At 41.4% G+C, this 26,478-nt stretch overlaps 1 long non-coding RNA gene across 1 annotated transcript; it reads left to right on the top strand.

The window, feature by feature from the left end:
* The first annotated feature begins 420 nt into the window (after nucleotides 1-420).
* On the top strand, nucleotides 421-24,678 carry LOC123389053. Its single transcript, XR_006603591.1, has 3 exons — nucleotides 421-593; nucleotides 20,372-21,195; nucleotides 24,380-24,678. It is a non-coding gene; the product is annotated as an uncharacterized LOC123389053 (long non-coding RNA).
* The last annotated feature ends 1,800 nt before the right edge of the window (nucleotides 24,679-26,478 follow it).

Genomic DNA, 26,478 nt, shown 5'->3' with positions numbered 1-26,478 from the left:
GACTCCCTGGCCCCGAGGTTTCCCATTGGAATTGAACAACAGGATGGGGGAAGTGGAAGTGACCACCTGGGGGGGAGCTGGACAAGGAGATTTTCCTCTTGCACTCATGGTTTTTATTTAGCAAGGAGTTGAGGTGGTAAAACACATCATACAAGGACAATGTGAAGGAATGAAGGCTACTTAGAGAAGAGAAGGCTGAGGAGAAAAGGAGGTTCATTCTGTGCCACACCAGAGGGCAGCTCGAGAGCCATGAGTGGAGGAGGCAAGGAATCGGCTTCAACTGATGATGGAGACAGCGGCTGACGCTTGTTTCCATCTGCCTATTGGTGGGATGAGCTTCTTACCTAGTGATGAATGCCTCGTCCTGAATGGGATTAAGTTGAAGTTAAATGCTTGCTGGTCACTGACTATAAAAAGACTTCCTGCATTGTGCTGTAAATTGGGCTGACGAAAGTCACATCATATTCTATTTCCTTTAGTTCCAGCCCAGTGATTCTATGATTTTCCTCTTGCCTCAACACAGGAACAGAGGTGGGTGGATGGCCACAAGTCTAAAAGCAGCAGCTGTCCAGATTCTTGGCCTTTCATTCCAGGTATGTTCTAGAGGGACTCAACAGCACAAAGAACAAAAAAAAAAAAACCCGCTTTGTAGGTCAGAAGTTGAATAATCTTATTTGTTTCTATTCCTCTGCTATGGTCATCTTTGTCTCCTTTAAATAATACTCTACTTCTGTCAGTTGAGATTAACAGCATGAGTTTGATTGGTCAACCATGTGCAGGAAACTGTAGAAGAGAGAACAAATGTGCTTTGATTCCCTAGTGGTTCTACCAGCTAGGGAATTTCAAAGATTTCTTTTTAAATCTCAATTGAAGATGGGATGAAGGAAATGTGCTGTGATGAAAGCATGTCTGGAACATAGAAAGGTGGCAAATGAGAAATTTCTTAATGGGGGCAAAAAAGAATCTCTTTCTTTGGCCTGAAGGGTGTTAAAAAGATACATGCTTATCTAGAACCCCAGTATCTTGAAGGAATTCAGGTTTTTCTGCTTTGTTCTTCCATTTGATAAATCATACATAATATTTATAAATTGATTTTAAGTTTATAGACTCTTTTATGTGCATTATCTCATTTTATCTTGTGAGGCAGTTGTGGTAAGTAATACTTTTCCCATTGACCAGATGAGCAAACTAAGACTTGGAGATGCAGTGTTTCCTGTCCAAGGCCATGCAGGTCCTAGGTGGATAAGCTGGACTTTGAACTTTAACCTTACAGTCTCACTATCACATCATAATGAGAGATTAGATTGTAAACCAGCACGTATTGTGTATTTTTCTCTTATGTCAGACTTTGCACTAAGCACTTTACATGGGTTACAGCACTCCCATTTTCCAGATTTGGAAGCTGAGAATGTTTTCTCTAGCTTCTAGAGCTACCAAAACATAGACTACAATTGAATCTCAAGATTGTTACAGGCTTACAATATCTTTGACAATAGGATGAAAAAAATGTCAGTAGCATTTAACATGGGAGGATGTGCATGTCTGGGTGAACGCAGAGAATGTGGGTGCCAAGAGCCCACCCAGAGCTCCACACTGCATCTCTAATTGCCTCCTGGTCATCTCCCTTCGGTTATATTCCTGGAAACTGAAATGCTCCCTCTTAAACTAAATTCCCAGTCTCCTTCCCAGCACTGTGCCTCCTTTTGCACTCTCTATCTTGTCCCAGTACCGTGACTTCGGCTCAACTCATATAGGGTGTGTCAGTATTGAAGACTTCTAGACTGGACTTCAACAAGACTGCTCATGGCCATTCCAGCCTTTCAGTTCCCCCACTACTGTGCCTTAGTTCAGACCCACACAACCTGACTTTGGCGGTGTCTGTCTGAGACTTTCCACTCCTCTTCTATTCCTACAGATTATCTCAAGTTATATTGTCCAGAAACATTGGTTTTATCCAATTGTCCCCTTTCTCTAAAATCTTCATCCTCTTTCTGTTACAGTCATTCCTTCCTCTGATGCTAACTGAGCAACTGCTAAGTGCCAAGCACTCTTCTACTTGCTGGGCATCCCCGAGTGAACAAAGCAGTTACAGAACCACTTAAAAGCACACGCTCTTCAGCCAAAATTCAATGTCATCTATACTTTGGCGTAACTCATTTTTCTGGCCTTTTTGGTGTTTCTGCACATCTGTGGGTGATAACCCACATTCCTTGTTGTCCAGTCATACTGAGCACTCTCAGTGTCCTTTCTCCATGCCTAGTTGTGTGGTTACCATTACCTGGAGCTCTGCTTCCCCGTCCAGATTTCTTGTGACCCAGCTCACCTACATCTCATCCCTGAATTCTTTCCAGATCTAGTCAGAATTAATCTCAGTCGTACTGTGAACACAGTGTTTTCGCATGTTATGGTTATTATCACCACCTCCATTCTTTGTACCTTTGTACCCCCCACCCTCCCACACACTGAGGTCTTTGAGTAGAGGGACGTCTTGCCTGTGTTTGTGTTCTCAGCCCTTGGCTCAGTCCCTGGCACATAGTAGGCACCTGATAAATATTAACCACTTTGAAATGTTATAGTTCTTTTTTTTTTTAAAAAAATATTTTATTTATTTGACAGAGAGAGAGTGAGATTACAAGTAGGCAGGAGAGGGCGGGAAGCAATCTCCCTGCTTAGCAGAGAGCCTGATACGGGGCTCGATCCCAGGACCCTGGGATAACGACCGGAGCCGAAGGTGGAGGCTTAACCCACTGAGCCACCCAGGTGCCCCATGAAATGTTATAGTTCTTGATAGCACTCCCACCATCATCTACCACCCCCTTTTCAGAGATCCTTAACGGCTGAGTTACACAAATGTATCTTGCGCACGATTGTACAAGTTCAGGAAGGCACTTTTAGCCTCTAGGTGGCAGTGTTACTGTGCTCAAAGGGAGGGAGTTGCTCTGTTGGCCAGGAAATTGTATCAGCCCGCTAGGATACCTGCCTTCCTGTCTCCTCTTCCTCCCTCCGTCTTTTCATCCTCCCTTTTACCCTCACTTTCTCCTTTCTTCTCCCCGCCCCCTCGTCCTGCCTCTGTTTCTCTTCCTCTATTAACTCTCTTCACAGATTTTTTAAAAACACCAAAACATAATTGTAAGCCCTGAGGAAAACCTACAAGGCTGGCTGGAGACCATGCCTTCTCCCTCACACCCTTCGTGTAGAATTGTAAATTTTAATGTTTCTAATAGATCCCGTTCAAACTTTGGAGGTGTGGGGATTATGATCTTCAGAGAAGGGGAGATAGGAACCAGTTGCTTTTAGCAGAAGCCAAGTAAATAATTCAAAATGGCCTCATGGCCCATCTGCCAATCTACCTCTACTCCTGGACCTATCTTTCTGGGTGTCAGGGCTCAGCCTCGAGCACTTGGCTTTGGGGCGCAGGGCTGAAAACTGACTTGTCGACCAGGTTTAGGGAGGGGATGAGAGGCTGCATCAACAGGGGATGTTTTCATTCCACTCAGGAGGAGGAGGGTGGCTAAGTTTGCTGGGAGCCCACTACGAGGAGAGAGGGACGGAGAGGGCGGCAGGGCCAAGCAGGGTGGACACAGCAGGCTCCCACAAAGGCAGGGGAATGCAGTCGGGTTTTGCTCTCTGGTAACAAATCTGAATTTCCACCTGCCTATTTTTCCAGAATGCCCACTGCTCTAACAATTCAGCATTTTAAAGGAAGATGGTGGAGGAGGGAATTGGTAATTTAAGCATGAAAAATGTCATTTTGCCTCAGAGCAAACTGCTTTTCTTTGCCCTGACTCCTTTTGTGTGGTTTGGATTTAGGCATATCTGGAAGATCATTTGCCCAATACTAATAGGAAGGCTCACTGTGCTCGTTTGTTATGAGATGTAATGGGACCTCCTCTCACTGTGAGAGCAGCAGCCACCTAGCACTGCTGGTTTCTATTTTTCTGTCACCAAGAGAAACTCTCTATTTCTCTCTCTCTCTCTCTCTCTCACACACACACACACACACACACACACACACACACAAAACAAAGAACTCCTGGATTTCTACTCACACATTTCTCTTTGAGACAAAATGCATTCATCCTCCTCCAAATTCCATACTCGTATTCTGTCCCTGCCTTGGGTTCAAGGTCATTTGATTTGGAAGGGAGGTCTTTTCACTTGCATGTGGCTAATTAATCAGACCCTTTCCTCCTGCCAAATTTCTCAATATCTTTGCTTTCTAAACAGGAGCCGTGTTTTCCATTCTTTTCTCCTTCAAGAAGCCCGTGTTTATGACCCTCACTTTTGGGGGCCATGCATTTATCCTTCAGTTCTAAAGAATTCACTGTAGGTTTTTATCATTTTTTAAAAAAATTTGGATATAACTCTAAGAGGTTTAGAGCCTTACTTGAATTTTCTATCTCCTTATATATAAACGTGTTCCCTTGGAGAAATCTTTTTTTCTTTTTCCCTATATTGCCCTAAATTGTTTCATCAGTGTCATTGAGCTCTGCCACCTCTGGGTGTTTTGAGGCCCATGTGTGAGTTGCCCTGTTCTCCTGAAACCAGTGAGAGCCTTGAAGTGCTGGCTGTTGGATTCCCAGCAGATTCTGCCAGTTGTCTGTTGGAGAGTAAACATCTCTCCCCTCTATGCTTTAAATATGGGGGGAGAATGAATAGAAGCATCTGTCAGCTGGATCTGGAATATGGTCAAAGCCTTTATAGTCCCCCAAAGCTCCTTGAACAAAATATTACCTTGCTTTTCTTTTTCTTGCCTTCTCAGATGGTTTCTCAATGAAGCTCAAACTGCCTTATGCCTGGGCCATGGCTGGCACCCCCTGTGACTCATTGTTGAATTTCTCTTGCTGTCGTAGGGATCCTTGCAATTTGACTGGTGCTCCAGAGCCTCAAAAAAATGTAAGAAAACTCCCCACCCAGCTCAGTGACGTTTGCACAGCTTGACTGCTGTGCCTCTCTGATAAAGGCTTTTCTAACAATTTTTTAAAAATTGGCTGTAATGGGTGGCTCAGTCAGTTAAGTGTCTGCCTTAGCCTCAGGTCGTGATCCCAGAGTCCTGGGATTGAGTCCTGCATCAGGCTCCTTGCTCAGCAGGGAGCCTGCTTCCTCCTCTCTCTTTCTCCCCCTTGCTTCTCCCCCCCCCCATCTGCTCATGATCTCTCTCACTCTCTCTCTTTCAAATAAAAAAAATTTTCTATGATGGAAACTGAGGCTCTTCAGGAGAAGTGATGGTTCAAAAGGTACCCAACGTGTGGCAGAGCGAGAGACATCATATGGCTCAGTAGTTGAGAGTATGGGTTTACAAGTTGGCCTGTGTGGCATCAGGAAAGTTTCTCAGCCTCTCTAGGCCTCCTTTCTTTATGTAAAATAGGCATAGTCATCATACCTCAAAAAGTTATTCTGAGGATCACGTGAGATAACACAGGCAAAGTTCTTAACCCAGTGCCTAACTAAACCAAGTGCTCAGAGAATGTCATCTATAATGTACAATTAAAATGATGAATCATAAGGCTGGAAGGTACCTCAATGATCATCTACCCACTCCTTCCTCTTACAGCTGAGCATGAGGCACTCAGGAGCGTCCACAGTCACGCCACCAGTGGAAGCCAACAGCTTCTGTTAGAAGGCAGGTCTCCTGACTCCTCACCCAGCTTGCTTTTCCCCTCAGTTGCAGACCCTAGACCTCCCATCCTGTTTTGATGATGGTAGTAGGTCGTGACACAGTAGTTACAATTACAGTCACTCATTCAGTAAATATTTATTGAGCAAACGTAGTGACAAGAGCACACAGATCCTATACAGAGCAATCCTGCTGTCTTTTAGGGGAAATAAAATATGCACCAATAACTAAAATTCAGAGCACTGTAAGTATTCATTAAATAAGGATTCACAAAAGTGCCATGGAAGGCAGAGAAAAGAGGCCCCATAAAGCTGAATGGTAGGGTAACAGTGAGCACATAGTGGGGTCTTGTTATGTGCTAGGTGTGACGGGGCATACACAGTGTGAGAGCAGGAATGGTCTCTGATGTATCTTTGCATACCCAGCACCTAGAATAGTGCAAGCGTGTGATAGGTAGGCATCAGATATTCCTAGGGAGAATGAGTGACTGGGGTTTTATCTTCTTTTGTTAGTCTAGAGGTCATCATGAGGACTATTTGGCAGCACCCGCACCCCTGTCTCTGTTTCTCCTTCTTCTGCTGCTTGTTGCTTTCTTGTTCTGTGCCTGGGGGGGCCCACAGCAGGGCAGCGCTCCTCAGAAGTTAGCCCTGCGGTGGGCACTATAATTGCTCTGCCTTAGGGAGGACTGTACTCTAAAATATCTGACGTCTCCCCAGGGGCCCCTCCCTCCTTTCCACCAAAGCCCTTGTGTCCTGCACCCCATGCCCACTGTGCTCAGGACTACGCTAATCTGATCAGTGATTCCATTTTGTCATGTTATTGCCCAGCTTGGCTGCTCCATTAGGAAGCAAGCTGAGAGGTGTGATCTGATTTCTAGTGGGTTCTGCTACTTTGGCTGCAGGATTGAGAGGAACTGTGTGGGTAGATTTATTCCTCAAATAACCTTCCCTAGAAATCTGTGTTGGCTGACTTTGTGGAAAAAATGGGTATCATCAGTGTTATTGATCTGACCTTTTCCCCTCTCCTGGTGGGCAGTGTCTATGCCATCACTGCTCCATTCTCTTGGGTGCAGCGAGACAATTTAGAACCATTTCTAGGAAACCCACTCTTCCCTTTGGCATTTTGGAGAAAGAAAAACATTTTTTTTGGAAGTATAATCAACATACCATATTATATTAGTTTCATGTGTATAACATGAAAAAAGATTTTTGACATGAGCACAAAATAATGGTGTTGCAATGCCCCAGACACAACTCTGGTTGTGTGGTACACTGGGGTGCATGGAAAATACTTTGGTGGAGTAATGTGGGCTTTTATTTCTAATGGAGGTTCCTTGTCTGCTGGGAATCCAGCTAACTGGCTGGGCTTTTCAGTGATTTGTGGGTGGTATAGGAAGGGGAACATTCTGATTTTTCTTTTATTCTGCAATGAGAGAGGAATGCAGGCTCAGAGAATTTTCTTTTCACTCTAGTACTTAGGTTACTACTGTCGGGGGCACTGTGTGCTCCTCATGTGGGAGGTTTGGGGAAGCAGAAAGTGCAGGGAAGTGTCAGGCTTGGGTAGCATAATCAGTTATAAAAAGAATAACCCTTATATTGTTTTGGATTTTTATCATGAGATTGTACATGTTTATTAGAGAAAAAAAATTCAGCAGTCAGATTAAACAAAATCAAGAAAGAATCATTAAAACACCGAAGCAAGGCTAACAGCTTACAGATGTTTAGCTTTCCAGACTTAGCATGTCCAGCTTTCAGGGTCAGAGGATAGAAGTGGCATAACTCCTTCTCTATCAACAATTAAAAATAACCAGGGCTGGGGCACTTGGCTGGGTTAGTCAAAAGAACATGCAGCTCCTGATCTCAGGGTTGTGAGTTCAAGCCCCACATTGGATGTAGAGATATCCTTAAAAATAAAATCTTAAAAAAAATAACTAGGGCTCCTTTATGTGAACTGAAGTTAATAATGAAAATATCTTGCCTTTATATACCATATTATGTTTATAAAACATTTAAGATATATCATCTTATTTAATCTTTAATGATCTTCTCATTTAGGTTGTGAATGCTCTCATTTGTAATTTAAAAAGAATCCAAAACTGAGATTCAGAAAGGTATAGTGACTTCCTCCAATTAAATAACATCTAAGTAGCAGAGTTGGGACTTGAACTGAGGTCTTTGGTTTTCAGAACTAAAGTGTAATTTACCAGGTTCCAGCCACCTTATCATTTTATGGGAGCCCTGTGTATCAATCAGTGATTGGTCAGTTACAGTAATGCTCTATAATGAACCACCTCAAAATTCAGTAGCTCACAACAAGTCTTCATGCTCTCACCCATGGGTCCACAGATAGACTGAAGTTAGCTCATCTAGCCAGGCCTCAACTGGGTGGTCTTGTTTCAGGTTTCAGGCAGGCTGGATCCAGCTGGATCCATTTATTTCATGTGTATCTATTCTTTTATTCTGAAGACCAGATAGAAGAGGATGCTCTTCTCATGGCCAGTCCCTGGAATACGAGATCTATGATGAACTACATAAGCACATAGGGAAAGTCCCTCTTCCCACCATACCTGGGGAAGTTCCATTGGCTGGAGCAAGTCACGTGGCCACACCCATGCAATGAGGAAGGGTATACTACCTAATGGGAGGGGAAGGGGAGTAAATAATGATATAAGCCGTCACAATCTGGTTTTTAATTCATTGTTTTGTGCATGCCAAATATATTTACTCCCATATCAGTACCCTTCAGTGTTGTCCAGTCAGTATCAGGCTTGATGTCTAAGATCTTGAAATTAAAGCAAATCTTGATATGGCTTCTATTCACTTACAAAATAAAGAGACAAATTATTTGCTTTCCAACCACCTGATATAAATATTAATAGGGACAGAATAACTGAAATAAATACTCTTAATTGCAAAAGGGAAGAGAGGCACCTGGGTGATGCAGACAGTTAAGCCACCAACTCTTGGTTTTGGCTCAGATCATGATCTCAGGGATGTGGGATCCAGTCCTGCATTGGGCTTTCCTGAGGGTGGAGTCTGCTTGGGATCCGCTCCCTTCACCCCCTCTGCCTTTCCCCCTGCCCCCTCTCTCTCTCTCTCTCTCTCATAAAATGAATAAATAAAATATGAAAAAAAGTAAGAATGGTAGCAGATTGCAGTCACTGACTCCAGCCATTCTGAAACCTAGCTGTGTATAGTATAACCAGATTTCCTTATTGTCTAGGTATAAAGTCTTCTTTCACAAAGACCAGGGACTGGCAACTGTACAGGGCCAGATACTAAATATTTTAGGCTTTGCAGACCATTTATGTGTTGCAATATCTCAATTTTGTATTATGGCAAAAGCATCAGTAGACAATATAAAAATATACAGGTAGGGTTGTGTTCCAGTAAAATTTTATTTAAATTGGGTGATATAGGGTTTAATCTCTGGGCCATGCTTCACTGACCCCTCGGACTAGGCAGCCCTAGATCGCTCTGGGGTACAGCTCAGTGATCTATTGTTCTTCATGTCTTTGGCTCCAGTGTTTTTCAGCACCATGCATGGCCACTTCTGAAGAGAACTTTAAAGAGTAAGCCTTTGTTTCTGGATCAGCAACTTTTTCAAACTGCTTTCTGCTTATAGAAATCTGGCAGCCAGAGATCTTTTTACATGTCAGACAGTTATTGTCTCAGGTTGATGGCATTTTACCAATACAGGTATATCAAAATTTTTATGAGTTTCCTACATTTGATTTCAGTCAACTCCATGTTTGTTACATCTAGGATTCATTTTGAGAGAAATCTTTCTCTTAAGACTTAATTTTGGCTACCTAGGATTTATCAGGTCTCTGCGGGATCATGCCTTTTATATTTCTAGGAGCATTTTGTCCAGCTGAAAAGTACTGATAGGCACCACTTCAGTCCTTTCAAAAGAAGTTGTGACAAAGGATGTGACAATCACATGTTGATTTGGTCTTTGTCCTGAGGCTGATAAGATGGTAAGATAAAGATAGTTTAACTTTTCAAACAAAGTCTTGGAATTTCTGGGCTTTCTATATTTTCTCTCAGTATTGCTTGCGTACTGGTCAGCTTCCTCTACAAACAACTTTGTCTTGCAATACCTTATCTATCTAACAATCAAATTGCCTTATCAGCATTCTGCCTGGACACTTTCTTGTCCAGTGCTTCAAGTTATTAGGCAGATTTCTGTCCTCCACGTTACCACAGATGAGTTTGGCCAAGTGCATCGTCAGTACATAATATGAGTGGCATGTTTCCAGCTTTCTAGAACGCTTTCCTCATCATCTGCTGCCTAATCACCAAACCGTAGTCACATATTTTAGGTTCTCGTTATGACAGTACTCCACTTCTGATAACCAATTTCTCTGTTGGCCAGCTATTGCTGCAATAATGCTTTGTCATAAACTAGCCCCAAACTCATGACTTGCGAACACAAGCACTTAATCTCACCTTTGAAGGTCTGCTGTTGGATTGCCATCCTGAGTTCAGCAAGGGGTCTTGTTTCAGTTTGCATGTAATTGGGATTGGGTCCAGGCTGTTCAGGGTTCAGGTCTTTTTCATAGGAGTTTGCTTTCAGTTCAGGATTATGTTGGGCATAAGCCCCTCTTATAGCATATCAGTATAGCACTCTAAGTTGAATCACACAACACACTTAAAGCTTGTGCTTACATCATATTTACTGATTTTCCAGTGGACAGAGCAAATTATGTGCCAAGCCTAAGGTTAGCGGAGCAGGGAAGTATACACTGTCCTCAGTGGAGAGGGGAAGGGAGTGAGCTTTTCGCTGAGTAACAATCAAATGATCATAGTAGGATTCCCTTTCAAGATAACTGATGTTTAAAAGACAAGGAAAAGAAGTAGATGTTTATCCAATTCCTTACTCAAGGCATCTGGTTTTTCGATTTCCTCCTCACCACAACTTTGTGACCAAATTCTAGCCAATGAGATGCCAGTGATGTGTGCTACTTCTGGATTTACCAGTAAAATAAATGGACGTGCTCTCCCACCACTCCTTCCACCTATGCTGGAACGTGACAGGGGCCATCAGGGAGCCACTTGGATCCCCAAAATGGAAGCCATGTGTTGGTGAGGGCCGGCTGCCTTCCTACTCCTGGATTGTTATGTGGAAGAGAAACTTTGATCTTGTTTAAATCATGTTTTTTCTATCTTTGTTACAGCAACTTAGAGTGTACACAATACTTCGTCTAGATTTTTACACAATAGAGGGAAAGCTGTGTTTAAACCACTGCTTTTTGGGTGTCTTTGTTAAAGGAACTTACTTTGTTCCTTCACAGAGATTATACTGCTACTAGTGATGGTTGTTGAAGGGATTAAGTGAGATAGCATAAAAAAAGAAGGAACCTAGCAGACTTTCTGAATAAATGGCACTTGTAATGATAATTATAATAGTAATAATATACTATGTTAGTAGTATAATTGATACAAAACATAAGCATTAATGTAATATAGGACAGTCAATTCAATTAAATTCATAGAATATGATAATACTTATTATAATTATTATTGATCAAGTACTGGCCATATTCAGTGTAGGTTAGCTAGCTCTCTTGAACTATCAATCTTAGTTCCTGGGAGCTCCTCTTTTTTCTGCCTCCAACCCCCGCAATGTAGTAGTAGTTACTTCTGTCATCTCCTTCAGTTGTGGCCCACTCAGATTTCAACTAGTATGTTCATAAATAATCCTGAGAAGAGTGAAGAGTTAGAGGTGTTTGAGTGGGAGATCTCAAGCCTTGAGCAATATGTGTTGAGTGTGGTTGGGGTATTTAACTGGTTTCCAAAATAAAGGAGAAATGTTAAATATTCTGTCCTGTTGGCACCACATTTTCTGGACTTTTAAAATATAGCTCACTCCCTGCCAGACCCCTCTCAAATGCATGTAGGTGGTTCAAAGAAAATTCATCACCATTTCTGGAAAAACAGCCTTACATTTAATAGCCCATGGACAGAAGATCAATAATGTTCTCTATTCAGAGGAAGAATAGTATATTTTCATTACATATTCAGGTTTATAGGGAGATGTCATGAGACTGGCAAAAAGAGTGGCTCTGGTGTCTCAAAGAAGAACCATTCTTCCTTCCTTCAGCGAGCACTTACTGAGCACTCCACAAACCAGGGGCTTCATTGGGGATACAGAAATGAGAGGGACATGTTTCCTATCTATGAAGAGCTCACTATCTAGCAGTTGCGAGAAGGCAGTATATATAATGCTTAAGAGAGTGGGCCATGAGAGTCCGTCTAATTGGCTTCAAGCCCTGACTTTGATGCTTAGTAGCCTTATGACCTTGCGCAATTTATTTCACAGATTTGTGCCTCTGTTGCTTCTTCTGTCATATAGAGATAATAAGGGTTAATGTACTTCATAGGGTGGTTGTAAGTATTAAATAAGTTCATACAGCTAAAGCATTTAGAACACTGCCTGGCACGTAGTAAGTATCTCTTTTGTGTGGCCATATTATCCACTGAGCTATAGGCTCTGTGAGATCAGAGTATCTTCTCTGCTTTGCTCACTGCTGTGTCTTTGGGAGTTGGACTTAGGACTTGGTACCAGCAGGCATTCAGTATATATTTGACTGAACTTGTAAATACTCAATAAATATTTGTGTGTGTGTGTGTGTGTGTGTGTGTTTTAAAGATTTTCTTTATTTATTTGACAGAGAGAGTGGGAGAGCACAAGGAAGCAAGCAGAGCAGCACAGGGAGAGGGAGAAGCAGGCTCCCCACTGAGCATGGAGCCTGATGTGGGCCTGATCCTAGGACCCCGGGATCATGACCTGAGCCAAAGGCAGTTGCTTAACCAACTGAGCCACCTAGGCTCCCCAATAAATATTTGTTGAATGAATAGTTGATTGGCATAATCTTTTTTTCCTTGCAGACCCTCTGCCTTCCATAGAAAGGGTAGTATTTACTGAGCACTTAATATCTTCCAAACTCAACGTTAATGGATGATTTAGTCCTTTACAAACTTTATGAGTTTGCTGACATCACATTTTACAGATGGGGAAACTGAGGTTCCAAAGGATAAAGTAACTGGTGGGAAGTCATACAGATGCTAATTGACGGATTCAGAATTGAATACAGTGTGTTCAGGTGTTTGTGCTGTTGAACTGCTGCCCTGTCCCTCCCCCCCCCCCCCCGGTGTCTGCATAGATGGCCAAGCTGATGGCTCCATCAGCACGCTAGCGTGCACCAACTGTGTTTCTTTTGCAGGTGCCATCTGCAGCATGCCTAGGGAGCTGGGCATTATGGGAAAGAAAACACACAAAAACCTGCATTTGGCATCTTGGCTGGTGTGTACTCGTCACATGGTTTATCAGTTCAGAACTGGAGAGTGAGATTTGGCTCTTGAGTGCTGAACGGCTCATTGACTAGGCTGCTCCTGTCTTCCTTCATGTTCAGGAAACAGAAGATGCAGGTGGACTTTGAGCTAATGGGTCCGTTCCATTCATTATTTTCCCAGAACACCATTTTATCATGGAAGCTCCTAAGTGTTTGACAAAGAATAAAGCATCTCATTAGTGCCTAGGAGGTTATGAGGTAGGCAGATGGTTACTGTTTTCTTCTTTTCTTGGGCAGAAGCACAAATGTCTCAGAGAGTGTGAAAGAAACGTAAATTCTGGGGGCTCAGCAAGCCAGTGAGATAACCCCTTTCCCTGTTTCCTTTCTTACCCTTTGCTAAATGTAAAATAAAACCCTTTCTACCCTCCTGCTGTCAAGTTGGTATTTATATGCAGTATAGTCATAAAAGGACAAGAGTTCCTAGATATACTTTGATATACATTCTTGGCTTAGCAGCTACCCTCAGCCCTATGTGTGCTGGCAGAGTGGATAGGATGGGGTGGTGTCTATAGGTGACCTGACACCTTTAATCCTTGGCCAGTGATGTATATATAACAAGATGGCATATAGTGTCAGAAAACTGTACTTAATTAAATTAATCTAGGACTTCCATCTCCAGGAACCAATGGCTGAAAGAACCATGACCCCATTTGTTAATAATACCCCTCCCGTTGAATGGGAAATAAGAATAATCACAATAATAGTAACCACTACAGTAATAAGAAGTAATATTTACTGAATGCTTCTCTATGCCTACATAGAGCTAAGTGCTTTGCATGCATTATCTAATTTAGTCATCAAAACAATCTTATGAGGTTTTCATGTAACAAAAATTAAGCACCTGCTATATGCTCTTTAGTATTTTAGGCATTTGGGATAGATCAGTGAACAAAACAGCAGGAGAGAATAAACAATAGACATAACAAATGAGTTTGGTGATAAGTGCTATGCAAAAAAAAAAAAAGTAGAACAGAGAAAGGTATATTGGAATAAGCAGAGGGACAGTTTTCGATTTTAAATAGAATGGTCATGTTGGATCAAAGACTTGACATAAGTGAAAGAGTGAGCGGTACAGAGAGCTGGAGGGGAGGGTACCTCTAGCAGAGGCCAGAGATGAGAATCTGCTGGGTACTTTCAAGGAATGAGGGTGGGTGGGTGGGTGGAGGGCAGAGCACTAGGAAGTGAATGGGGGGAGTAGAAGATGGTGTGGGAGAGGTGACGGAGGGCACAGATAGTGTGAGAATGCAATGAGGAGCCATTGGAGACTGTGAGCAAAAGAATGTTATGCTATGACTTATTCTGGCTGTTGGGGTGGGTTCTTAGTTAATCATTCCTGTTTTACAGTTGAGGAAATGGGGATGTAGATGGGCTTGGTAACCTGTCCAGGGTGACAGAGCTTGTAAGTGGAAGGAAGAACAGGACATACCCCAAGTCTGCCTGACCTCAAATCCCATGCCTTTAATGACTGGACTGTCTTATCTGTTAATATGATCAAAACCACTTTTTCTTGCAAACAGGTAATTTTCTTTTAATTCTCATGTCTTCTCTCTGCTACATCTGTCCCTCCTCTCCTTGCCTAGCCATTTTGGGCTATGGTAATTTTTGGTTCAGTCTTGTAAAAGGCTTTAATCTTTTGCTATTAATGCATCCCCTTGCCTATTTTTTTAATTAAATTTTTTAAAATTTATTTATTTGACAGAGATCACAAGTAGATGGAGAGGCAGGCAGAGAGAGAGAGAGAGAGGGAAGCAGGCTCCCTGCCGAGCAGAGAGCCTGATGCGGGACTCGATCCCAGGACCCTGAGATCATGACCTGAGCCGATGGCAGCGGCTTAACCCACTGAGCCACCCAGGCGCCCCAATTAAATTTTTTTTTAATATTGCAATTGGCATACAACATTATATTAGTTTGATGTATGGCATAGTGATTTGACAATTCTATACTCAGTTTTCACCATGGTGGGTGTAGTTACCATTACCTGGTTTTTAAAATGTGCCAATTCATCTGATACTAAGAATTCCATGAAATTCCATTGCTTTCTTTTGTTATCTCACTAAGGGAGTAGTGAGTGTGTGCCCACTTTGGGACTAGAAGAATGATTCCAGGCATTGGACACTTAACATCCTCTTCAGTAGCCTGGGGAGTTGATGGCAGAGGGATCATAGCCACTCAGTGGGAAATTGGGGCTCTATTTCATTCCTTTTCCTGGAAGTAGCACTTCTGTCTCAGTAGGGGCCCCTTTAATGAATCAATTAAGGAGAGTATTATTATTGGAAGCTGTTTTCAGCCCAATTAAGACCTTGCGACATGTCAGTTGGGATAATAAAAGTGAGTTAAGTCTCAATTTTTCTTTATTAGGGTGTTTATTAGAAGATTGAAATGTTCATTAGGTGGAGTAAAGTGATACAGTCATCTTTCGCTCATCAGAAGCACAATGGCACCTGTGTTGCACTCAAGGTTAAGGTGGCAGCCTCTTCTTTATACATAGAGCTGAGTTCTAACTCTGCTCCTGTTGCAGGTCAAAATAAATGTGTGAGGTTCACACTCAGTGTTAGAGAAGTTTCCTTTACTTCATGTGATGATGGGGAAACTAAACACGTCTGCATGCTTAGGAGTAAGATAGTGGGTCAATATTTGGAATATCAATGAACCAAATGTGAGGTTTGGGAGGGTGGAAGCTCATGTCAGACCTTGGGATTAGCTCAGAGACTAAAATCACAGATTTTATAAACTTTGTAAATTTTGGATCTAAAATTTTTCAATTATAGAGAAAAATATGAGAAGTAAATTGTTAACACTCCTCTACCCTCCCAGCCTTATCAAATTTTAACATTTCTCCTATATTTGCTTCCATTTTTTGCTTAACATTATGGATATAGTTGAAGCCTCTTATGTAATCCTCCCTACGCCACTTCCTGCCCCCACCTCATTCTCAAGAGTTAACTACTCTCCTGAATTTGGTATTTATCTGCCCTTACCGGTTTTTATACCATTATTCTACATACCACATGCATGCATTCCTAGCAGTGCAAGGTATTGCTTGCTCCCAAGCTTTGTATAAATTTTAGCATATAGTATATATATGTCTGCAACTTCCTTTATTTATGCAATATTTTATTTTTGAGATTTTTCCATGTTGACATAATCAGGTTTAATTTATTTTCTTTCTTGTACACATATTTGCCTCAATATGTCCATTCGCCTGTTGAACTTTCAAGATATTTTCAGTTTTTCCTGATTACAAACAATACCACAGTAAACCTCCCTATATATGTTTTCTTGTATACACTTGCAAGAATTTCTCTAGGCTGGGGTTTCTCAAACTTAAAAAAGGAAGTGTTTTATGTTGCAGTGTGGTAACATACGTATTTGCGTAATCATACACACACACTACAAGTAAAAGTTTTATGAAAACAATACATCCTTATATCAATGAAGCATTGTGATATATACATGGATATCTATCCTTTTGTCATAGCCTATCCTTTCTAATTTATTATTCCTTTTCCTACTCTATGTATGTGCACATATGCATGTGTGGGCTTGGACATGTGCACACATGCATATGCGTGTCTTACAAAATTGATTCCGTGACAGAGAATGGGTCACAGAATGCAGTTTGGAAAACACTGGTCTGTGATACATTACCAAGAAGTGAGACTTTTGGTCATCTTGGACTTTACCTAGATATTGATAACTTGTTCTGCTGAGTGATATACTCTTTATTTTAAATTTTCTGGGTGTTCCTTTTAAGCAATAACAGATATATTTAAAACAAATTTCAATATGTTTTATTTGATGTTTTGTTGAAAATTTAATCTGTATACACATATAGTGGTATATTTGGACTTATTTCAATATTTTTGTTTTGTGTTTTTATCATCTTTCCCCCTTCTTTTATTTTTTCCCTTCTGGCCTTCTGTGGATTGATCAATTTTCTGTATTTCCACCACAGACCTCTTACATTTCTTCTATTGGCTTGGAAGATAAAGACTGTGGTACTACTTTTTTAAATTGGTAGCTTTCCCTGCCCTTTAGAAAATACACTTTGATTATAAGTATTTATAAATAATTTCAAGTTGCTAAGTAATTTTTTCCTTTTTTTGAACACAATGTGGACCTAGTGCTCTTTTCCAATGGGTACAACTCTTACATTCCCATCTCATTATTGTTTAAAGTGTGACTTTACCTGTTTTGTTTTATTATTTAAACAGAAAAATGTTATCAATGTTTATGGCCAGTAGCTAATTAAATTTATTGGCGTAAATGGTTTTCTGTTCTCATTAATTTCCTGTGCTGCCATGATTCTCTTCTGTATTCATTTCTCTTTTTGCTGAAGTACATCCTTTTGTGTATCTTTTAGTAAGGAGATTTAGATAATATATTTTTTGCCTTTTTGTGACTAAACTTGCTTTTGTTTTGTTCCCACTCATGAACAGTATCTTAACTGGGTCTGTAATTCTAGGGTAACATTTTTTTCCTCAACTTTTCAAAGACATAACCCCATTGTCATCTATCTTCTTTGTTGCTTGGAAAAGTCTTCTGTCATTCCAAATGTCATTCCTTTGTAGGCAATCTGGCTTTTCTTCTTGTAGCTTTGAAGTATTTTTCTCTTTTCTCCCTGATGTTGTCAGGCTTACTACTGTCAGATATGGATTTATCTTTATTTTTCTTGTTTAGCAGTCAGAGGGCAGTCTTGACTTGGTGATTCTTGTATTACTCATTTTGGAAAATTCTTAGTTCTTATCTCTTCTGGAACAGCATTAGAAATCTCTCATTCCAGGAGTGCTTGGTAGCTCAGTCGGTTAAGCATCCAGGTCTTGATTTTGGCTTGGGTCATGATCTCAGGGTAATGAGATCCAGCCCCCGTGTTGGGCTCTGTGCTCAGCAGGGAGTCTGCTTGAGATTCTTTCTTTCTCCCTCTGTCCCCGGCCCTGGCTCATGCACTTTCTCTCTCTAAAATAAAAAAATAACCCCCTCTTTTTTTTTAAAGAAAGAAATCTCTTGTTCCATTCTCTATATTTATTAGCTGCTTTTAAATTTAATTTTTATTGCCAGAGCAAGTCTAGTTAATATCTGTCACCACACAAAGTTACAAATTCTTTTTTCTTGTTATGAGAAGTTTTACTTTTTTAGAAATTTTCAAACACAGGGGTGCCTGTGTGGCTCAGTGGGTTAAGCCTCTGCCTTCGGCTCAGGTCATGATCTTAGGGTCCTGGGATCTAGTCCCGCATCGGGCTCTCTGCTCAGCGGGGAGCCTGCTTCCCCCCCCCCCCCCCCTACCTACCTCTCTGCCTACTTGTGATCTCTCTCTCTCTCTGTCAAATAAATAAATAAAATATTAAAAAAAATTTTCAAATACATAGTTCAGTATTATTAGCTGTAGTCACAATGTCACACTACATCTCCAGAAGTTATTTATAACTGGAAGTTTATGCCTTTTGATTCTCTCATCCATTTCTCTGTCCCCCCCACCCCCCGCCAACTGCTTCTGGCAACAAGAAGTTTGTTCTATGAATTCTTCTTCTTCTTCTTTTTTTTTTTTTTTTTTTAGTTTCCACATGTAAGTAACATCATACAGTATTTGTCATCCATGTTGTCATAAATGACAGGATTTCTTTCTTTTTTATAGCTGAATAATATTTCATTTTATGTATATACCACATTTCTTCATCCATTTATCTATTGATGGACATTTAGGCTGTTTCTGTATTTTGGCTAACGTAAATAATGCAATGAAAATGGGGATGCATATATTTTAAAGTGGTGTTTTCATTTTCTTCACATAAATACCCAGAAGTGGAATTGTTTCCACGAGTGGTTGCACCAATTTACATTCCAACCAACAGTGCACAAGTGTTCCTTTTTCTCCATATCTTTACCAAAAATTGTTGTTTCTTGTCTTTTTGATAATGGCCATTCTAATGGTGATATCTTCTTGTGGTTTTGATTTGCATTTCCCCAATGATGAGTGATGTTGAACATTTTCTCATGTACCTATTGGCCAGTATGTAGGTTTTCTTTGGAAATCTGTCTCTACAGATCCTCTGTCCTTTTTTTTTTTTTTTTTTAAAGCTGTACAAAGTTTTTTTTTTGTTTGTTTTGTTTTTTTAAAAGATCTTATTTATTTATTTGACACAGTTCACAAGTAGGCAGAGAGACAGGCAGAAAGGGCTGGGGGGAGGCAGGCTCTTTGCTGAGCAGAGAGCCTGATGCGGGGCTTGATCTCATTACCCTGGGATCATGACCTGAGCCAAAGGCAGAGGCTTAACCCACTGAGCTACCCAGGCACCCCCCTCTATCCTTTTTAAAAATCATATTACTTATTTGCTATTGAGTTGTATGAGTTCTTTATATAAATTGGATATTAACCCCTCATCATATATATGATTTGCAAATATTTTCTTCCACTCATAGGTTGAGTGTTTCTTTTGCTTTGTTAAAGGTTTCTTTTTGCTGTGTAGAAGCTTTTTAGTTTGATGTAATCCCACTTGGTTATTTTTGTTTTCGTTGCCTTTACTTTTGGTGTCAAATCCAGAAAATCATTACTGTCAAGACTGATGTAGCTTAGTGCTTATATTTTCTTGCAAGAATTTTATGGTTTCAGGTCTTATGGTCATGTCTTTAATCTGTTTCGATTTATTTTTTGTGTATGATATGAGGTCCAGTTTCACTCTTTTGCATGTCTGCCCAATTTTCCCAACACCACTTATTGACGGCATTATCCTCTTCCTATTGTATATTCTTGCTTCCTTTGTCATAAATCAATTGACCATATGTGCATGGGTTTATTTCTGGGTTCCTTATTCTGTTTCATTAATCTATGTGTTTGTTTTTATGCCAATATCATATTGTTTTTATTATTATGCTTTATAATACAGTTTGAAAGCAGGAAGCATGATGTCTCTAGCTTTGTTCTTCTTTCTCAAGATTGATTTGGCTTTTTGGAGTCTTTTGTAGTTCCCTATTAACTTTAGGATTCAAATTATTGCTTAATATTTTAATATCATGCTCATTCCATTTGTGAAATTCTGGTGTGGGCTTTACATTTCTTCTGAATGATCTGGCCTGAGAGCTTCATGGTTCTCTTGGCTCATCTAGGTTGGTTTAGTCATGTGAACTCTGTAGTCTGGCATGAGTCTGAATCTCTTGAGTAACCACTCAATGGCTATGAAATCTTGGGTAAATTACATGAGTTCCGTGCTTTAGTTATGTCATGTATAAAATGGAGATACTAAATGAATTGGTCACAAGAATTTATGTATGGATTAAGTGAGATAATGTCTATGAAGTTCTTAGTTTACTTTCTTGACATGGTGAGCACTCACTAAAAATAAATGATGGCTAAAAATAAAATAAATAAATGATGGTTATAATAACTATTCTTACATTTACAGATGACCCTGAACATAGCTGGATGAGAAGAATCCTGGAGAACTGTTATGAATGCAAGATGGGGACAAGCAGGGGGAAATTGTGAGGAAATCAACAGAGTGAGGAAAATTTAGGGAAAAGATCAGAAAGTAACAAAGTGTTTCCCTCTGATTCATTTGTCTCCTTAATTTTACTGATTCCCCTAACATGAACAGCTTTTTCACATTCCAAATGTAGCCGTTAATAGGAAAAAAAAAAAAAAAAAGACATTCTAGTTCTATTGGGCCAAAACCTGGAGCAGCTGGGGACAGTGGAAAGAACACCGTTCTTGGTAATGGAAGATCTGGGTTTGAACTTGGCTCTACTTCTTTGAATCAGTCATGCTTCATGCCACTTCCTAAAGCTTCATTTTCCTTCTCTGTAAAATGTAAATGGTAGTCCTGCTTCTTAGGGCCCTACTGAAGATTAAATGAGATCATGTGTGGGTAAATGCAGGATACCTAATAAGTACTCAATGATTCTTTTTAAAAAAGAGAAAGTCAAAGAGATTTGATAACTTGTGCCCAAAGCACTGCCTCCCTGGGTCTCAACTTCAACTTGTATTTGTGTAACTCCACCTTCAGGCTGGCTCCCCTCCATTTTTCCAAGATTCCTGCTGGCAGGAAGCAATATAGCGATGTTGTAATTTGATAAAGAAGTATGGTGGAAAAGCTGGAGCCCCATTTCACATCAGTATGGTGGATACTGCCCTGTGGAAAAATGGTGCCACAACAGGTTTTGTGTGTCCAGAGATGGGAGTGATCCGTGGACGTCCTGAAGACTTGGAGTCAGAGTGTCTGCGCTTTAAGTATGTGGCATATCCAGTTTTCTCCCTCTATGAGTTTTTTCTCCCCCATTGTCAAACTGTACTTGGAGGCTTCCCAATACTGTTACTTACAGGATCTTTTCCCTCCTTGCCCATACTGCCTTCTATATTAGCATTTTTCTAGTTTCTCTTCTAAGTCTCCTATTTCATTTCCTTTGCATTGAAGAGTATGCACAGGGTTGGCAGAAGGGATAGACCCTTATCAACACCCAGGAAAGGACTCTTTCATGGTCTTTGAATAGGGAGAAGGCCAAGTCCTTATTCAAATGTTTTTTCTCCTTCCACTTTATTCCAGATTCAAGTGTGTTTTCACTGCAGTATACCTGTCTGGTGTTATTTCCCAAGGGAGTTCTGTGATCCTAATTCAACCACAGCCCAAGCCCTAAATTATCAGAATCTTGAACACAAATTTTCTCTAACTGTAAACAGGACATGCTACATATACCACTAAGAGGGATGCTAGGGATGAGGCATCAACAGTTCAAAGTTTGGACACCATTTTGAAAGTGGATAGTTGAAGGATACAATAGTAGAAACTAAAGCCTTCACATCAATTGATGCAAGAGACAAATTGTCAAAATAAGTGCTTCCCCAAATTAGTGATATATAAGAATATTCTGGGGAACTAGTTTTAACTTCAGATTCCTGGTCCCTACTTCATATGTCCTCAATCAGAATTACTGTGCGTGGGGCCTGGTATTTGGAATAAAATAGGGGCATTGAGTAAGGCACAGGTGATTTGGAGGCATCCTGTAGTTGAGAAATACAGGACTAAGTGATCCTGGTATCTGTCAAAGTGTTATACTGAATCAGAAGTCTCACGGAGTCTTTATTATTATTATTCTTTAAATTCAATTAGCCAACATACAGTACATCATTAGTATCAGATGTAACGTTCCACAATTTATCAGTTGTGTGTAATACCCAGTGCTCATCACATCATGTGCCTACTTAACGCCCATCATAGAGTCTTATTTTTTTTATTTTAAAGATTTTTTATTTATTTGACAGAGAAAGATTACAAGTGGGCAGAGAGGCAAGCAGAGCCCAATGTGGGACTCAATCCCAGGGCCCTGAGATCATGACCCGAGCTGAAGGCTGAGGCTTCCCCACTGAGCCACCCAGGTGCCCCCATAGAGTCTTATTTTAAAAATATTTTTGTCAAAAAAAAAATATTTTTGTCCTCTTTCATTTTGGCCAAAGGAGGGGTGAGTTTGTTCATGTAATATCCTCATGGTTCTCCAAAAGACAAAGATCTTAATTCTCTAATTCACTAAGAACCTTCCCAAAAACTAATGTAAAAAAATCTCAATCCATGCAAAGCTATGCAAGTCATAAGTAGAATCAGGCTCTCACCCTAACAGAGGAGGGGAAAGCCCATTGTTTGATGAGGGTAGGAAAATGGATGATAAATTTATTTCATACAGTTACAGCAATTATCCTCAACCTGGCTGAATATTAGAAACATTCTGCAGAGCAATTAAGTCAGAATTACTGGGGGTGGTGCCTAGGTATTGGTATGTTTTTCCAAGAGCACCCCCAGGTGATTCTAATTGTAACTGGGCTGAGAACCCCTGCATTAGAATAAGACACCCGCTCTCAGGGGAAAGGATAGAAAGGCAGGTTGTTAGAGCAACACAAGTGAATCTCCCTGGCTAAGAATAGCAGTTCCTTTCTCATTTAAACAATCAAGGTGGGTGAGCTTATTCTCTGGAAACCCTGAGAGGACTAGGCAGGGACTGAGAGGCAGTAGAAATGAAACAGGACATGATTTGCACTTTAATTTGGAAGAAAGCTAGAAATGCTGGATGAGCTCTTTCTAATACCCTAAAGTGTGTCCCTGTCCTTATTTACACCCAACATCCCCCAAATTACTAAGTTAATGACTCTGAAGTTTAAACCTAACCTCCAAGAATCGAAAATGGGACAATATTTATATAATAATTACACTGTGAACCTCTTTTGATGAGGCTAACCTATGAAGCAGGCCAACTGTGGGAAATCTGTTACTTTTTTTTTTTTTTAATTCGTGCAAAAAGCTTGTTTGTTTCCATTTGGCCCACCGCGTGGGAGAGGGTGCAGGGTGGTCACATAGCTGCCCAGCGGGGACAGGGAGAGGCTCAGGCAGAAGTCCTGGCTCTGTGGAGTCCCGCCCCGAGGCTGCTGGGCTCTGGGGCTCCTAGCCCGTGCTGGAAGGGGGCCTCTGGAGGAGAAACCCGCCCACGCAGGCGGAAGAGGGGTCAGGTGTGGGTCATCTTCCTGATGAGCAGCACCTGCTCGCGCCGGAAGTGGCCTTCCGGAAGTCGGCGGTTCGGGGCCTGCAGGTCCAGAGGGTCTGGTTCAGTCCTGCCCCGGGGCCGCGCTTGCTCCGGCCTGCAGGGTGTGACCCCGCCCTCGGGAGCCACCTCGTCGCTGCGGTCGAGTGGAAGCCCTGAGACAGGTGGGTGCGAGGCCCGCAGGTGCTGGGGAGCGGGCGGTGGGGCCCTTCCGGTGAACCCGGGAGCTCGTGGTCTATGGCGACGAGGCGGAAGCTCCAGATGCTCTGCTGGCTGCTCGCGGGGGGCAGAGGATGGCGAAGGGGGTTCTGGAGGCTGCGCCTGGGGAAGAGGTTGGAGGCTGGTGGGAGGCGGGAAGAAGGGGCGTCCCTGGGTCGGTGCCATCCAAACTCTGGAGAAGCCAGAGACAGGTCCAGTGGACCAGCAGCTGCTGCCTTAACCTTTCCTTTTAGGAAAAAAAGTAAGGAAGCTAAGCGAAGTATGGAAGGCAGGGATAAGAGCAGGGTTGGGGTCTGTTGAAATACATTTCTGGTCCAAGATGGAGCCGCTCCTGCCCAGGGTGCCATCTCAGCAGATAGGAATTTCGTAACTTTCTTGTTCCTATAAATGCTCTGCGTGACTGGAAACACTGTGTATCCAGCAGTCAGTCCCCAAATGCCAAGCCAACTCTGGGGCTTCTCATCCCAAACAAGATTGACTGTGTGGCCCCAGCCAGTCGAGTATTTTTTTTTTTTTATATGCCTATTTTTCTCTTCCTTTTAAATTTTTGATCCCATAAAAGCTTCTTTTCCTTCCACCTCCGATTTTGCAGTTCTCTTAAAGGAGACTTCACTTCGGCAAGTGTTAAAGTTTGTTTGTATCACCTGAATTGTTTTCTCCTCTTTTAACAGTTTTTGTCCATGAAGAGTGGGATCTGAAGCTGGCTACGAATGGTCTTGGGGACAAGACATACAGGCAAGGCGCCCCCTGAACGCTTTGGGTTCACTGTTCTCTCCTTTTTGTTACCAAGGCAGGGCTGTGGGTAAGTCACTCTCAGATCTGTGCTCGATCCCTCACATGATGAGAACTTGTAGGACATAATCTCTTAGCAACTTTCAAGTGTGCATTACGACATTATTAACTACAGTTGTCATGCTGTGTGTTACATCCCATGACTTATTTATTTTATAACTGGAAATTTGTACCTGTTGACCTACTTCACTCATTTCTCCCACTCCCCACCCTTGGGCAAACACTAGTCTGTTGTTTGTCTATGAGCTTGTGTTTTTTTTTTTTTTTTTTTTTTAAAGATTCCGTATATAGGTGAGATTGTATGATATTTGCCTCTCTATGACTTACTTCACTTTGCATTGTGCCCTCGAGGTCCATCCACGTTGTTGTAAATGGCAAGATTTCATTATTTTTTATGGCTGAATTCCGTTGTGTATATATGCCCTGTTTTCTTTATGTGTTCATCTGTGGTAGACACTTAAGTTAGTTTCATATTTTCATATGAAAATGTTTTCTTTATGTGTTCATCTGTGGTAGACACTTAAGTTAGTTTCATATTTTTATAAGTTAGTTTCATATTTTGGCTATGGTAAAGCATGCTCCAGTGAACATGGGAGTGCATATATTGTTTTGAATTTTTTTTTTCTTTAGGTAAATGCCCAGAAGTGGAATTGCTGGATCATATGGTAGTTTAAAAAAAAATATATATTTATTTAAAATAGCACATGAGCAGTAGAGAGGGGCAGAGGTAGAAGCAGACTCCCTGCCAAAGAGGGAGTCCGATCTGGGGCTGGATCCCAGGACCCTGAGATCAAGTTTATTTCTAGTTTTTTGAGAAACCCCCATACTATTTCCCAGTAGTGACTGGACCAATTTACATTCCAACCAATAGTGTACAAGTGTTTACTTTTCTTCACATCTTCACCAAAAATTATTACTGTTGTCTTTTTGGTAGTGACCATTCTAATGGGTGTGAAATAATGTCTCATAGTGGTTTTATTTGCATTTCCCTGAGGATGAGTGATGTTGAGCATCTTCTCCTCTACGTGCTGGCCCATACGTATGTCTTCTTTGGAAAAATGTCTTTTCAGATCCTCTGCCTCCTTTTCTAGTCAGATTGTTTGCTATTGAGTTCTGTGAGTTCTTTATATAATTTTGATATGAGCTCTTCATCAGATATATGATTTACAAATATTTTCTCCCATTCAGTAGGCTGCCTTTTCATTTTGAGTTAATTTTTGTGGATGGGGTAAGACAGCGGTACTCTTGCATTGTTTGGCATGTGACCGAGTTCTCTGACTCTGCCTCGGAAACAATTCTCCATTGATTCCAGCTCCACTCCCCCATTTTAGCTGCTAATACTATTTTTCCTGAAGAAGCAGAATGCTTTCTTGGCTGAGCATGAGCCCCAGCTTCCAGGATGGCACAGCCCTCAATGGGAGTAGCAACACCATGGGACAACTTGTTGGGAGGTGCTGATGGCACCCTTCTCTCCAGGATCTCCATTTATGCTGTAGCAAAGGATGGCAGTGCACTCATGCTGGCAAGGCAGCTGTGAAGCAAGTCATAGCCTAGGTCCTTCCCCCATGCTTCTGCCATGTAGACATTCTGGAGCTTCTTCCTACCTCTGCCACTCCCATTCTCTCTCCTGAACTCCATTGTATGAAGTCTACAGCACATGGTTTTGTCCTTGTTAAGTGCTGTCTGCTGTCTTATTGTGTCTTTTTCCTGCAGTGGCTGCACGAGGAGGGCAGAGAACTTGCTCCAACCTCTTTCGGACCAAAAGCCCAGGGTAATCAGCTGAGCTGGACATGTTCGCTGGTGGAATGGACTTCCCACATTGTCCCACCTTCTTCAATTCTCCCTCTTGCTTCTGGTTTTATCAGCAGCAGCCTGATGATAAAATACTCATTTCTAGCAATGCTGTTTCCCCCCAAACTGGTGAGAAGAGATTTAACCTGAGAAGCATAAAGACCTAGCTGAGGGGGAACGTTGACCA

Source organism: Mustela putorius, unplaced genomic scaffold (assembly GCF_011764305.1).
Source record: "Mustela putorius furo isolate JIRA1106 unplaced genomic scaffold, ASM1176430v1.1 tig00003942_pilon_pilon_pilon, whole genome shotgun sequence".
NCBI lineage: Eukaryota > Metazoa > Chordata > Mammalia > Carnivora > Mustelidae > Mustela > Mustela putorius.
Note: the sequence above shows the minus strand (reverse complement) of the source record. Positions and strands in the feature narration are given on the sequence as shown.